The sequence below is a fragment of the Schistocerca americana genome, chromosome 3 (assembly GCF_021461395.2).
Source record: "Schistocerca americana isolate TAMUIC-IGC-003095 chromosome 3, iqSchAmer2.1, whole genome shotgun sequence".
Lineage (NCBI taxonomy): Eukaryota > Metazoa > Arthropoda > Insecta > Orthoptera > Acrididae > Schistocerca > Schistocerca americana.
In genome coordinates, this window is record NC_060121.1 from 510,427,871 (window position 1) to 510,440,790 (window position 12,920).

The following is a 12,920-nucleotide window of genomic DNA, read 5'->3' on the forward strand; positions in this document are numbered from 1 at the left end:
CCAGGTCTTCTGTTTTCTTGGTTTCTTATTGAACAACGTTGAGCTGATTTTCATGTTGAATTGTTGACAAAGTTGGATTAGTCGCATGCCATTTTTGTTGGTCAATTTGTGTGCTGGGTAAAGCCCAACCGTCTTCCTGTATTTCTTTTCTCTGCCAATCTGTGCATTGAAATCTCCAAGAAGTATTTTGACATCATTCCTCGGTATCTTTGACATTTCAAGTTCTAATCGTTCCCAAAATTTATCCACATTGTCTAGGTCCTTTCTATTGTCAACGTTGCAGGGTGCGTGAACATTAATTAGGGTGTAATATTTATTCTTGTGTTTCAACCTAAGAAACATTAGTCTATTGCTAATAGTTTTTACAGATTTTACAAATTTAACTGAGGATTTTTCGACCATAAAGGCCATACCAAGCATGTTTGCCCCTTTAGCAATTTTTCTGTCCGTTCCACTTTTGAAAATTCTGAAGCCATTGTAGTCAGTGATTTGATTATCAGGAAATCTGGTCTCTTGTACTGCTAGGATTTGGATTTTCAGCTTCTTTAATTCTTCTGTTAATGTGTATAATTTTCCGGTTTGTATTAGTGTCCGTATGTTTACTGTTCCAATGTAATCTTCATTTTTGGGAAGTGCCTCAGGTGCCTGTGCTGGACAGTGATTTCCAGGAGGAGGGCAGTACGGAAAGGGTGGGGGGGGGGGGGGGGAGTTCAACCAGCCCAGCTGTCTAAGGTGTAATCTGATACCCATTACCTCACCTGTGATCTTGAGATAAGAAAGCAGATATAACCAGTATGAGATTCTCACTCTGCAGCGGAGTGTGCGCTGACACGAAACTTCCTGGCAGATTAAAACTGTGTGCTGGACCGAGACTCGAACTCGGAACCTTTGCTTTTCGCGGGCAAGTTGGAAGAGCAGTTGCCCGCTCCGGCACACAGTTTTAATCTGTCAGGAAGTTTCAGATATAACCAGTTTGATTCTGGAAAGGGTACAACTTAACATTCCCAATGACCTCAGGACCAACATTGCTTCAGAGGGTGTCATCATGACAAAGTCTCCAATTACGTTTTGTCAAACTCAACTCCTCACTTTTTGAAAAACTCTACATGGAGATGGTCAGAGAGATGTGGGGGAGAAGGAGATGATGACAAGTGGGAGGGGGAGGAAGAGTTGGGCAGAGAGAGGGGGAGGAAGAAATGGATAGAGAGAGAGTAGGAGAAAACTGTCAAACGGAGGGAAAGGAGGGGACGGCCAGAGAGAGAGGAAAGAAGGAGATGGAATTAGAGGGGGAAGAGGAGATGGAAAGAGGGGGATAGCGGGTGGATGGAGGAAGAGGCAGGAAGAGATGGACAGAGACTGGGGGTGGAGGATGTGTACAGAGAGTGGGTGGAGGAGGTGGATAGAGATGGGTGAAAAAACGAGTTGTAGAGGTTGAAAGAGTAGTGAAATAGTAGATTGGTATAAATACATATCTAGTCAGTGCTGGGTACTCAGCTAGCAGGGGAACAGATTGTCCTACATGGATATGGGTCCGAAAATAGCTTATTTGTGTGTTAGACCTCATTTTATACTTCGTTTCATAATTGCAGTGTACGGTAAGTTGCAATTCTTAACCAGCCGGGGTGGCTGAGCGGTTCTAGGCGCTTCAGCCTGGAACCGCGCGACCGCTATGGTCGCAGGTTCGATTCCTGCCTCGGGCATGGATGTATGTGATGTCCTTAGGTTAGTTAGGTTTAAGTAGTTGTAAGTTCTAGTGGACTGCTGACCTCAGAAGTTAAGTCCCATAGTGCTCAGAGGCATTTGAACCATTTTTTTGTAATTCTTAGGTTCACTTACAGTGTTTGTTGTTTCAGTTGAACGAAAATAATGTTGACATGTGACTCACTTCATTGCTTGGTTGACATACGACGAATTTCATTACTGTGCATAGCATCAAATGTTTAGTGTTCATCATGGACAATGTTTCCGGTACTGTGCAATGAAAGTGTAGTCAAATGTAGAGTTGGTAAATGTAAGGATTTACAGATGGCAATGGCAGTGGCGCTCAACGCTTCTCATGGGAGAGATTTCCAGAACGACTATTTCGACTGTTCCCCGACAGGAGGACGTTTACTTTGAAGCAACTGATCGCCATATTAGGTAGCATAGGACGTTTAAAACTACTACTCGCGCTTGTGTGAGGACTAGAAGGACGAGGATACCTCAAGTGCAGGAGAAACTTCTTCGTGCAGTTGAGGAAAATTCTAGTAGCAGCGTAAGACAATTACCTGCAATAAGTAGTTCTGGAGAGTGCTAAAAGGGAACCTACTGATCCGTACCACGTGTAGCGTGTTCGGACACGAACAGCAGCTGATTTTTCTGCACGAGTACACTTCACTAACAGTTCTTTAACAACGTGTTACCGCTCACTTTGAAAATGTGGTGATCACGGATGAGGCTTCGTTTCGACGTAACCAAATTACAAATTTCCTCCACGATCAGTACGACGGGCTGTCGAGAATCCTCACAGAATTGTGCAGTCACGTCATCAACAAAGATGCTCTGTCAACGTTTGGGCCGGCATCGTTAGTGACTGTTTCTTAGGGTCTCGTGTTCTCCCACCCGGCCTCAACGAAAAAACGTACCATGTTGCAAAAACTGAGCTGTGACAAGTGGATAAAGCGCTGGATATCCATGGAACACATTGTCTTCCTCCACGTGTGACAGATGTTTCCTGAAAATTTTGCCATAGCTTTTTGTTACATCCTGTTTGTAGAAGTAGCTGTATCTGTTGTGGCTAAATCATGTTTTACATTTATTCTGCGTTGAACTTGGAAGCAGAAAGAGAAACAAAGCAAATCTCGACTGAACGTCTGTGGGAGAAAAGCCTGTTGGAGTATCGGACTTGCGTGAGTCAGAGAAAATTCATAAACTTAAATCGTATCCGCTTCAGAATAAGAGTCCGGTGTGTCAGATGCGTTGCACCCTTGTCGGCAGATAGAGAGCAGCAGTCAAGAAAGCCCTCGCCGGACGTTGGCGGCAATCTCGCTGCAGTGCGCAGGCTTCTGGTCTAGGGTGCTGGTCTGCGCCGTATGTCGGCGCGCGCCCCATTAACTTTTTATTATGATTGCTTTTGGTCTACACCTAACAAGGTGCCGTAAACGAGCCACGTAATGACGGGCGGGAAGTGGAGGAGGTCTGAAGACGGCCGTTTCGTGGCGGCAGAGGCGGATCAACTGTTTTAGCCCCAACGCCTCACTTGTGTTCCCACATTCTCCAGCTTTAAGTGACACGACTATTGCCTTTAGCTGCCTCTAGATCGTTAGAAGATTTGTCACAAGCCACCGACTAGAGAACCGACTGCTGGAAGCACCAAGAGGAAGAACACTCGGAACACTCACGAGAGTTAAATGTAACCCCATGGATTTCCCTGTTGTGAATTCTTTTACAATTGACAGACTTTATGTCACGATGATCATTTGTAATAAATATATATCTACATCCATTATCGAAGGTGGGTAGTGCAGCAGTATTTCGGGATCCTGTGCACGGTTTGGGAGGTATGGAGAGAAGCCTATGGCAAGAAGGAGTTTTCAGTTGGTCAATGGATTCTCTTTCGCACGTCTCAATCGCAGGAGACCCTTTTCCCAAATGTAGGAGTTCGACTTCTAGTATACAGTTCCAGTATATGGTTTAAAGTCATTGGACCCTACACACAACCATCAAATCAATTATGATATGTTTTATTCGTTCTAGCAATAGATGCCTTTGTAGATTTTGTGTTTGTGGCTGTGTCTTTTTTGATATGCAAAGGCGATGTTAGTTTCGTTGAATAGTGTGTTAATTTTGTTTGAGATGTTTCCTAGATAAGTTGTGGTTACGTGTGTTGCTTTCTTCTTTTTAATTGTGTGTGTGTCTGGTGCTGTTTCTTAATGTATATCGAGCCTTCTTGGCTACATTTTACTGTAGTATAGTTTTGGTATAATTTTGGGGTCACAATGACTTAGTTGGGCTACGTATTCTAAGATTTTTCTTCCTTCTAAACTGCTTTGTCCTCTAGTGATAAGTGTATCGATCTGTTAAGCGTAGAGTAGAAAAGTGCGACGCTGTAGGCTTTGGGAAGATATGAGTGTGTACTGATAATACAGTCCATTGTTGCAGGCTTTCTTAAATTTCGAAATAATGTTTGTTGTTTGATGTTTCCAATATTTGAATCGGGAAAAATATTTTTTGTTAGTTTCGTGTTCTATGGTAAATTTCCTTTTGGGATGTAATTGATTCACTGCTTTACGTGTTTAATCTGTGCTAGTGAGCCTACTTCCTATAACCATTTAAGTTTTGTCTACGTATCTGTAGTTATATATATGAATTTTTGATTTATTAAACTTTTCGTTTTGAAGAATTCTTCTTGCAAGTTATTAAGGAAAATTTCTGCTATAGTTCTAGCAATGCTACGTCCCATGGCGACTCCATCCTTCTGTATATATATTTTACTGTCAAATCGGAAGTAATTTTAGTGTAATAATAGTTTTATTAATTGTATAATTTCTGCAGTGCTTTTTATCGGAATTTTTCTGTGTTTGAGTAGGTTTTGTTCGATGGTACCTACTGTTTTCTGGATTAGGATGTTTGTTTATAGGTTAATCTTGCATTTTGGGGTATTTTTTTCGCTTTCATGCTTTTAGCCATTGTTCCGCATTTCTTTATTGTATATTTTCTGTTGCATGCGTAAAATTTATTAAGGAGGATGTTTACTTTCTTTCTTATGTAGTGTGTAGAACAATTAACATTGTCTACTAGAGGTCGTATAAGATTATATTGTTTATCTTATCCATGGAGATTTATTGTTCTATTGTTCATGGATATATAAGTTCTTTTTTCATATTCTGTAAGTATTGTATAACATGTTTTTATGGTTCTCTTAGTTTGGACTACAAATTTATTTGTGGGATTTTTATGCATTTTTGGGATTCCATTATTACTAAGGAAATAGTTGACAGTTTTGTATGTAGTAATTTTTATTAATGGTATCTAGACTAATGCCTTTATCTATTTTAACTGCTAGATCATTGTTACTCATTAGTTTTTCATTAATTTGGCACAGTGTTTTATCACCTGAATATGCACTGTAGATCTTCCTGATTTCGGGGTCTCTTTCTATTTCGGTCGCTATTTGGATAATAATTTCATTACATTTCTTTATAGGTAAATTTGCAAAGTCCAACGCTACTTTTGTAGATGGCATTAATCGTTTTTGTTGCGTATTGCGAAATCTAGGTTCAGTACTGTACTTTAATCCTTTATCTGGCAGTTTCTGATTTTGATCATTGAAAGTAGCTTTAGTCATGTTGATGGTCGTTTGTGAAATTAGACTTAGCAAATATCGTGTATAGAACTCCTGTGACCCCTTACGAACAGACTTTTCTGGCAAACGTTCGTCAGATGCAGCAGCATCCAAACACGTTTCCAATCGTGTTGATGGTCGTTCTGAGCGGAACTTATCTTTTACGCAACCAAAAAGTTGGTTTTAAAGGTGAATGTTCCTTGAACGTTACAGTGAAAACATGCTGAACACTTCTCATTAATTTTCCGGTATGGAGTCGTTTGTGAGCCCAAGTGCTCATTACGGTCTTTCCTCCATGGAGTAAGTGGAGTCATCCGCCAACACTTAGATGTATATCAACACCTACGACAGTAAAAAGAATAATTCATTAACAACTCTGGGAGACATATGGCGTAATGGGACTTTGTGATCACACTGTAATTTTCTTTTTTTCAAGCGTAAAAAATTGTACTGAAAATGATGCATTTTTGATAAGCCTTCAATGCGCCGTTAGCATGAATTAGCATACATTTAAATCACGAAAGTTACAGTATGAAAACAAACATATATGAAAAATCTTTAACCACCATTTTTACGTGTCCCGTCAAAAATGGCTCTGAGCACTATGGGGCTTAACGTCTGAGGTCATCAGTCCCCTAGAACTTAGAACTACTTAAACCTAACTAACCTAAGGACATCACACACATCCATGCCCGAGGCAGGATTCGAACCTGCGACCGTTGCGGTCGCACGGTTCCAGACTGTAGCGCCTAGAACCGCTCGGCCACCTCGGCCGGCACGTGTCCCGTCATTTTATCCCAACAAATCATAGGAAAAACGAAGTTTCCAAAAAATCTTTAATGTGCTGGTGCTTTGAAACAGCATCGATTCGTAACGCGCAAGTTATCGTATAAAACACACGAAATATGGTCTTCAACAGCAAACGACATAATTCAAAGTGACGCCTCATAAGTTCGGCTTCTGACGAAGAAAGCGATCTGTCGTCTCACCTCGAAGTACAAATCTGACTTACCTCATTCAATCTCTCATGCTTAGGAATTCTCTGGAACGTGGAATTCCACATTTATGATTTCACAAAACTAGCCACCTCCTCATCCACGAATGCTTCCACGTCCCATGCGAAGACAGATTAAGAGCTGGTGGATTCCAGTTCGCGATCGCTAGTGTGTCGTAGTGCGGGGCCAGGAAAGCTCCGAGAGCGAGACAGAGCCATAGCAATAATTTTCCGTCCTTTTTCAGTATGATATCCATTCTACGCTCAGTTTTTTTTATGGTAGGAACACGACGGGCTTAGATCATGTGACGTGGTAATCTGGCTCGAATAAGAGCTGAGTAAATCACTAACAAGGACAACTGACAAGTGTATTTCTCACCGAATGAAGTCACTGCTAAGATACAAAACACCACCTCTGCAACAAAAGCCGCTCATACTTGCTAGCACAGTAGCGCTTGATCAAATGGGAACAGGTTCGACTGAGAGAAGAGGGTGGTAGGGATTGACAAAATTCCCCGTTTCCCTGTTACTGTTTTCCTGGTAAGAAAAAGAGATGTGGTAGTGTGCAGTTCTCTGTGCTGATGTGGGATAAATTTCAACATACATAGTGTTCTAAGCAGTAGCAGCCTGTGGCATTGTTGGTGGTTTCCACCGACTGGGAACATCAATCTCAACAGTTACCTCGACGTTATTTGAAATATTTCGGGTCAAATCGAGTAAAATCACATGAGAGAAGTAGCACCAACTGAAGTATGGAGAAGGAAACTTGCCTTTTCCTTTTCAAAGAAACAATCCTATCAATCACCTGATCAGTTTAAGGAAAGCACGGCAGAACTAAATCTTCATGAGCAAGCGGGGATTTGAGCCTCATTCGTTCCGGATGGGAGATCTGTGCATGGTTTGATGTGGTTCAGTTGAGGAGTGGGGTGTAATCGATACAGGATATATCTTATTTCGTAAGAACAGTCATTCTTAACAACAGAGGTACAATACTGGATTCCACAAGCACTTTCACATCGACTACATACGATGCAGGTTCAAGCAATACTATGATGGTTTCTATAAGAAGGAAGCGGCCGTTCCCTCTCCAATCCTTCCCTAATTCGAGCTTGTGTTCCGTCTCTAATGACTTCGCCCTTGGCAGGACATTAAACCCAAATTTCCCTTCCTATGCTGCGTCACTATATTAGGCATTCTTTTATTGAAATGCATCTGTACTACAGCTCTTACTACCGGATGTATTTATATCAAGAACTGAGAAATGCTATATATTACACCATACATTGTTAAATTACACACGCACACACACACACATACACACACACACACACACACACAACCTTATTTCTCGCTTATTGCTCAGTTCCTCAAATTACAAACTCATAGCCGGCCAGTGTGGCCGAGCGGTTCTGGGCGCTTCAGTCTGGAACCGCGCGACCGCTACGGTCGCAGGTTCGAATCCTGCCCCGGGCATGGATGTGTGTGATGTCCTTAGGTTAGTTAGGTTTAAGTAGTTCTAAGTTCTAGGGGACTGATGACCTTAGATGTTAAGTCCCATAGTGCTCAGAACCATTTGAACCATTTTTTACAAACTCATACAGGCCATCAACGTATATTTCTTCTTGGTTAACGGATGAAAGAGCTGAAATGGTACTGCAACCAGACAGGATTGTGAATGACGCCGATAACTCTGCGAGATAATGTACACACCAACAGTATCCAACATGAACTCACGTCTCTGAAGACATCTAGCGCCGACCATGCCGTATTTACCGGGCATTTAGTGCCAAAAAAATAATAATGGCACTCTAAGATATTAAGGCCGGAAAGGCACTGGGGACTGATTAAATTCACCCCTTATTTCTTCTGAACGGTGGTAAATATACCAAAAAATAGTTACGGACGCTCTTTGCCGATATCATGATGAGGGGAAAAGCAGCGAACGGAATGAAAAAGTCCAAATTCATTGCTCTCCTTAAACCAGGAAAACCAAGCAGATAGCCAAAAAGCTATCGTACAGTAGTCCTCCTTAGTTCAATATACAGGATTCTTGTATGAGTCATCTACAAAGGATCTCGTCTATAATACTTCTGAAAATTCCGACTGGACAATCTGGTTTTCGTCCTGGACAGAACCATAATGTCACTATCGATCTATATAGATGCAGGCTTCAAAAAAAATTTAAAAACATCAGCAGCATTTATTGATATCTCAGCAGCATACGACACACTCTGGAGAACAGTCTTCTACACAAACTCAATCAAATACCTAATTGTAGAAAAACAGTCCAACTTATAAATAGTGTGTTTGCTGGCAAGTCTTCTAATGAAAACTGGGCAACATGATGTTGTTGTTGTTGTGGTCTTGAGTCCTGAGACTGGTTTGATGCAGCTCTCCATGCTACTCTATCCTGTGCAAGCTTTTTCATCTCCCAGTACCTACTGCAACCTACATCCTTCTGAATCTGCTTAGTGTATTCATCTCTTGGTCTCCCTCTACGATTTTTACCCTCCACGCTGCCCTCCAATACTAAATTGGTGATCCCTTGATGCCTCAGAACATGTCCTACCAACCGATCCCTTCTTCTGGTCAAGTTGTGCCACAAACTTCTCTTCTCCCCAATCCTATTCAGTACTTCCTCATTAGTTATGTGATCTACCCATCTAATCTTCAACATTCTTCTGTAGCATTACTTTTCGAAAGCTTCTATTCTCTTCTTGTCCAAACAATTTATTGTCCATGTTTCACTTCCATACATGGCTACACTCCATACGAATACTTTCAGAAATGACTTCCTGACACTTAAATCAATACTGGATGTTAACAAATTTCTCTTCTTCAGAAACGCTTTCCTTGCCATTGCCAGCCTACATTTTATATCCTCTCTACTTCGACCATCATCAGTTATTTTGCTCCCCAAATAGCAAAACTCCTTTACTACTTTAAGTGCCTCATTTCCTAATCTAATTCCCTCAGCATCACCCGACTTAATTAGACTACATTCCATTATCCTTGTTTTGCTTTTGTTGATGTTCATCTTATATCCTCCTTTCAAGACACTGTCCATTCCATTCATCTGCTCTTCCAAGTCCTTTGCTGTCTCTGACAGAATTACAATGTCATCGGCGAACCTCAAAGTTTTTATTTCTTCTCCATGAATTTTAATACCTACTCCGAATTTTTCTTTTGTTTCCTTTACTGCTTGCTCAATATACAGATTGAACAACATCGGGGAGAGGCTACAACCCTGTCTTACTCCCTTCCCAACCACTGCTTCCCTTTCATGTCTCTTGACTCTTATAACTGCCATCTGGTTTCTGTACAAATTGTAAATAGCCTTTCGCTCCCTGTATTTTACCCCTGCCACCTTTAGAATTTGAAAGAGAGTATTCCAGTCAACATTGTCAAAAGCTTTCTCTAAGTCTACAAATGCTAGAAACGTAGGTTTGCCTTTCCTTAATCTTTCTTCTAAGATAAGTCGTAAGGTCAGTATTGCCTCACGTGTTCCAGTGTTTCTACGGAATCCAAACTGATCTTCCCCGAGGTTGGCTTCTACTAGTTTTTCCATTCGTCTGGCGACGATGGGAAAATAGTTTCGGAGATGGAAACTAAAATTAGGGCCCACCAATACAGAACCAGCTGGCTCTCATTTCTGCAAGAGAATAGCGAATAGATGGCTCCAGGTCTGTTTTGGCATTTTTTTTTTTTTCGTCATCAGTCTACGGACTGGTTTGATGCGGCCCGTCACGAATTCCTTTCCTGTGCTAACCTCTTCATCTCAGAGTAGCACTTGCAACCTACGTCCTCAATTATTTGCTTGACGTATTCCAATCTCTGTCTTCCTCTACAGTTTTTGCCCTCTACAGCTCCCTCTAGTACCATGGAAATCATTCCCTCATGTCTTAGCAGATGTTCTATCATCCTGTCCCTCCTCCTTATCAGTGTCTTCCACATATTCCTTTCCTCTCCGATTCTACGTAGAACCTCCTCATTCCTTACCTTATCAGTCCACCTAATTTTCAACATTCGTCTATAACACCACATCTCAAATGCTTCGATTCTCTTCTGTTCCGGTTTTCCCACAGTCCATGTTTCACTACCATACAATGCTGTATTCCAGACGTACATCCTCAGAAATTTCTTCCTCAAATTAAGGCCGGTATTTGATATTAGTAGACTTCTCTTGGCCAGAAATGCCTTTTTTGCCATAGCGGGTCTGCTTTTGATGTCAAATGGTTCAAATGGCTCTGAGCACTATGGGACTTAACAGCTGTGGTCATCAGTCCCCTAGAACTTAGAACTACTTAAACCTAACTAACCTAAGGACATCACACACATCCATGCCCGAGGCAGGATTCGAATTTGCGACCGTAGCAGTCGCGGTTCCGGACTGCGCGCCTAGAACCGCGAGACCACCGCGGCCGGCTGCTTTTGATGTCCTCCTTGCTCCGTCCGTCATTGGTTATTTTACTGCATAGGTAGCACAATTCCTTAACTTCATTGACTTCGTGACCATCAATCCTGATGTTAAGTTTCTCGCTGTTCTCATTTCAACTGCTTCTCATTACCTTCGTCTTTCTCCGATTTACTCTCAAACCATACTGTGTACTCATTAGACTGTTCATTCCGTTCAGCAGATCATTTAATTCTTCTTCACTTTCACTCAGGATAGCAATGTCTTCAGCGAATCGTTTCATTGATATCCTTTCACCTTGTATTTTAATTCCACTCCGGAACCTTTCTTTTATTTCCATCATTGCTTCCTCGATGTACAGATTGAAGAGTAGAGGCGAAAGGCTACAGCCTTGTCTTACACTCTTCTTAATACGAGCGCTTCGCTCTTGATCGTCCACTCTTATTATTCCCTCTTGGTTCTTGTACATATTGTATATGACCCGTCTCTCCCTATATCTTACCCCTACTTTTTTCAGAACCTCGAACACCATCTTGCACCATTTTATATTGTCGAACGCTTTTTCCAGGTCGACAAATCCTATGAAAGTGTCTTGATTTTTCTTTAGCCTTGCTTCCATTATTAGCCGTAACGTCAGAATTGCCTCTCTCGTCCCTTTACTTTTCCTAAAGCCAAACTGATCGTCACCTAGCGCATTCTCAATTTTCTTTTCCATTCTTCTGTATATTATTCTTGTAAGCAGCTTCGATGCATGAGCTGTTAAGCTGATTGTGCGATAATTCTCGCACTTGTCAGCTCTTGCCGTCTTCGGAATTGTGTGGATGATGCTTTTCCTAAAGTCAGATGGTATATCGCCAGGCTCATATATTCTACACACCAACGTGAATAGTCGTTTTGTTGCCACTTCCCCCAATGATTTTAGAAATTCTCATGGAATGTTATCTATCCCTTCTGCCTTATTTGACCGTAAGTCCTCCAAAGCTCTTTTAAATTCCGATTCTAATACTGGATTCCCTATCTCTGCTAAATCGACTCCTGTTTCTTCTTCTATCACATCAGACAAATCTTCACCCTCATAGAGGCTTTCAATGTATTCTTTCCACCTATCTGCTCTCTCCTCTGCATTTAACAGTGGAATTCCCATTGCACTCTTAATGTTACCACCGTTGCTTTTAATGTCACCAAAGGTTGTTTTGACTTTCCTGTATGCTGAGTCTGTCCTCCCGACAGTCATATCTTTTTCGATGTCTTCACATTTTTCCTGCAGCCATTTCGTCTTAGCTTCCCTGCACTTCCTATTTATTTCATTCCTCAGCGACTTGTATTTCCGTATTCCTGATTTTCCCGGAACATGTTTGTACTTCCTCCTTCCATCAATCAACTGAAGTATTATTCTGTTACCCATGGTTTCTTCGCAGCTACCTTCTTTGTACCTATGTTTTCCTTCCCAACTTCTGTGATGGCCCTTTTTAAAGATGTCCATTTCTCTTCAACTGTATTGCCTACTGCGCTATTCCTTATTGCTGTATCTATAGCGTTAGAGAACTTCAAACGTATCTCGTCATTCCTTAGTACTTCCGTATCCCACTTCTTTGCGTATTGATTCTTCCTGACTAATGTCGTAAACTTCAGCCTACTCTTCATCACTACTATATTGTGATCTGAGTCTATATCTGCTCCTGGGTACGCCTTACATTCCAGTATCTGATTTCGGAATCTCTGTCTGACCGTGATGTAATCTAATTGAAATCTTCCCGTATCTCCCGGCCTTTTCCAAGTATACATCCTCCTCTTGCGATTCTTGAACAGGGTATTCGCTATTACTAGCTGAACCTTGTTACAGAACTCAATTAGTCTTTCCCCTCTTTCATTCCTTGTCCCAAGCCCATATTCTCCTGTAACCTTTTCTTCTACTCCTTCCCCTACAGCTGCATTCCAGTCGCCCATGACTATTAGATTTTCGTCCCCCTTTACATACTGCATTACCATTTCAATATCCTCATACACTTTCTCTATCTCTTCATCTTCAGCTTGCGACATCGGCATGTATACCTGAACTATCGTTGTCGGTGTTGGTCTGCTGTCGATTCTGATTAGAACAACCCGGTCACTGAACTGTTCACAGTAACACACCCTCTGCCCTACCTTCCTATTCATAACGAATCCTACACCTGTTATACCATTTTCTG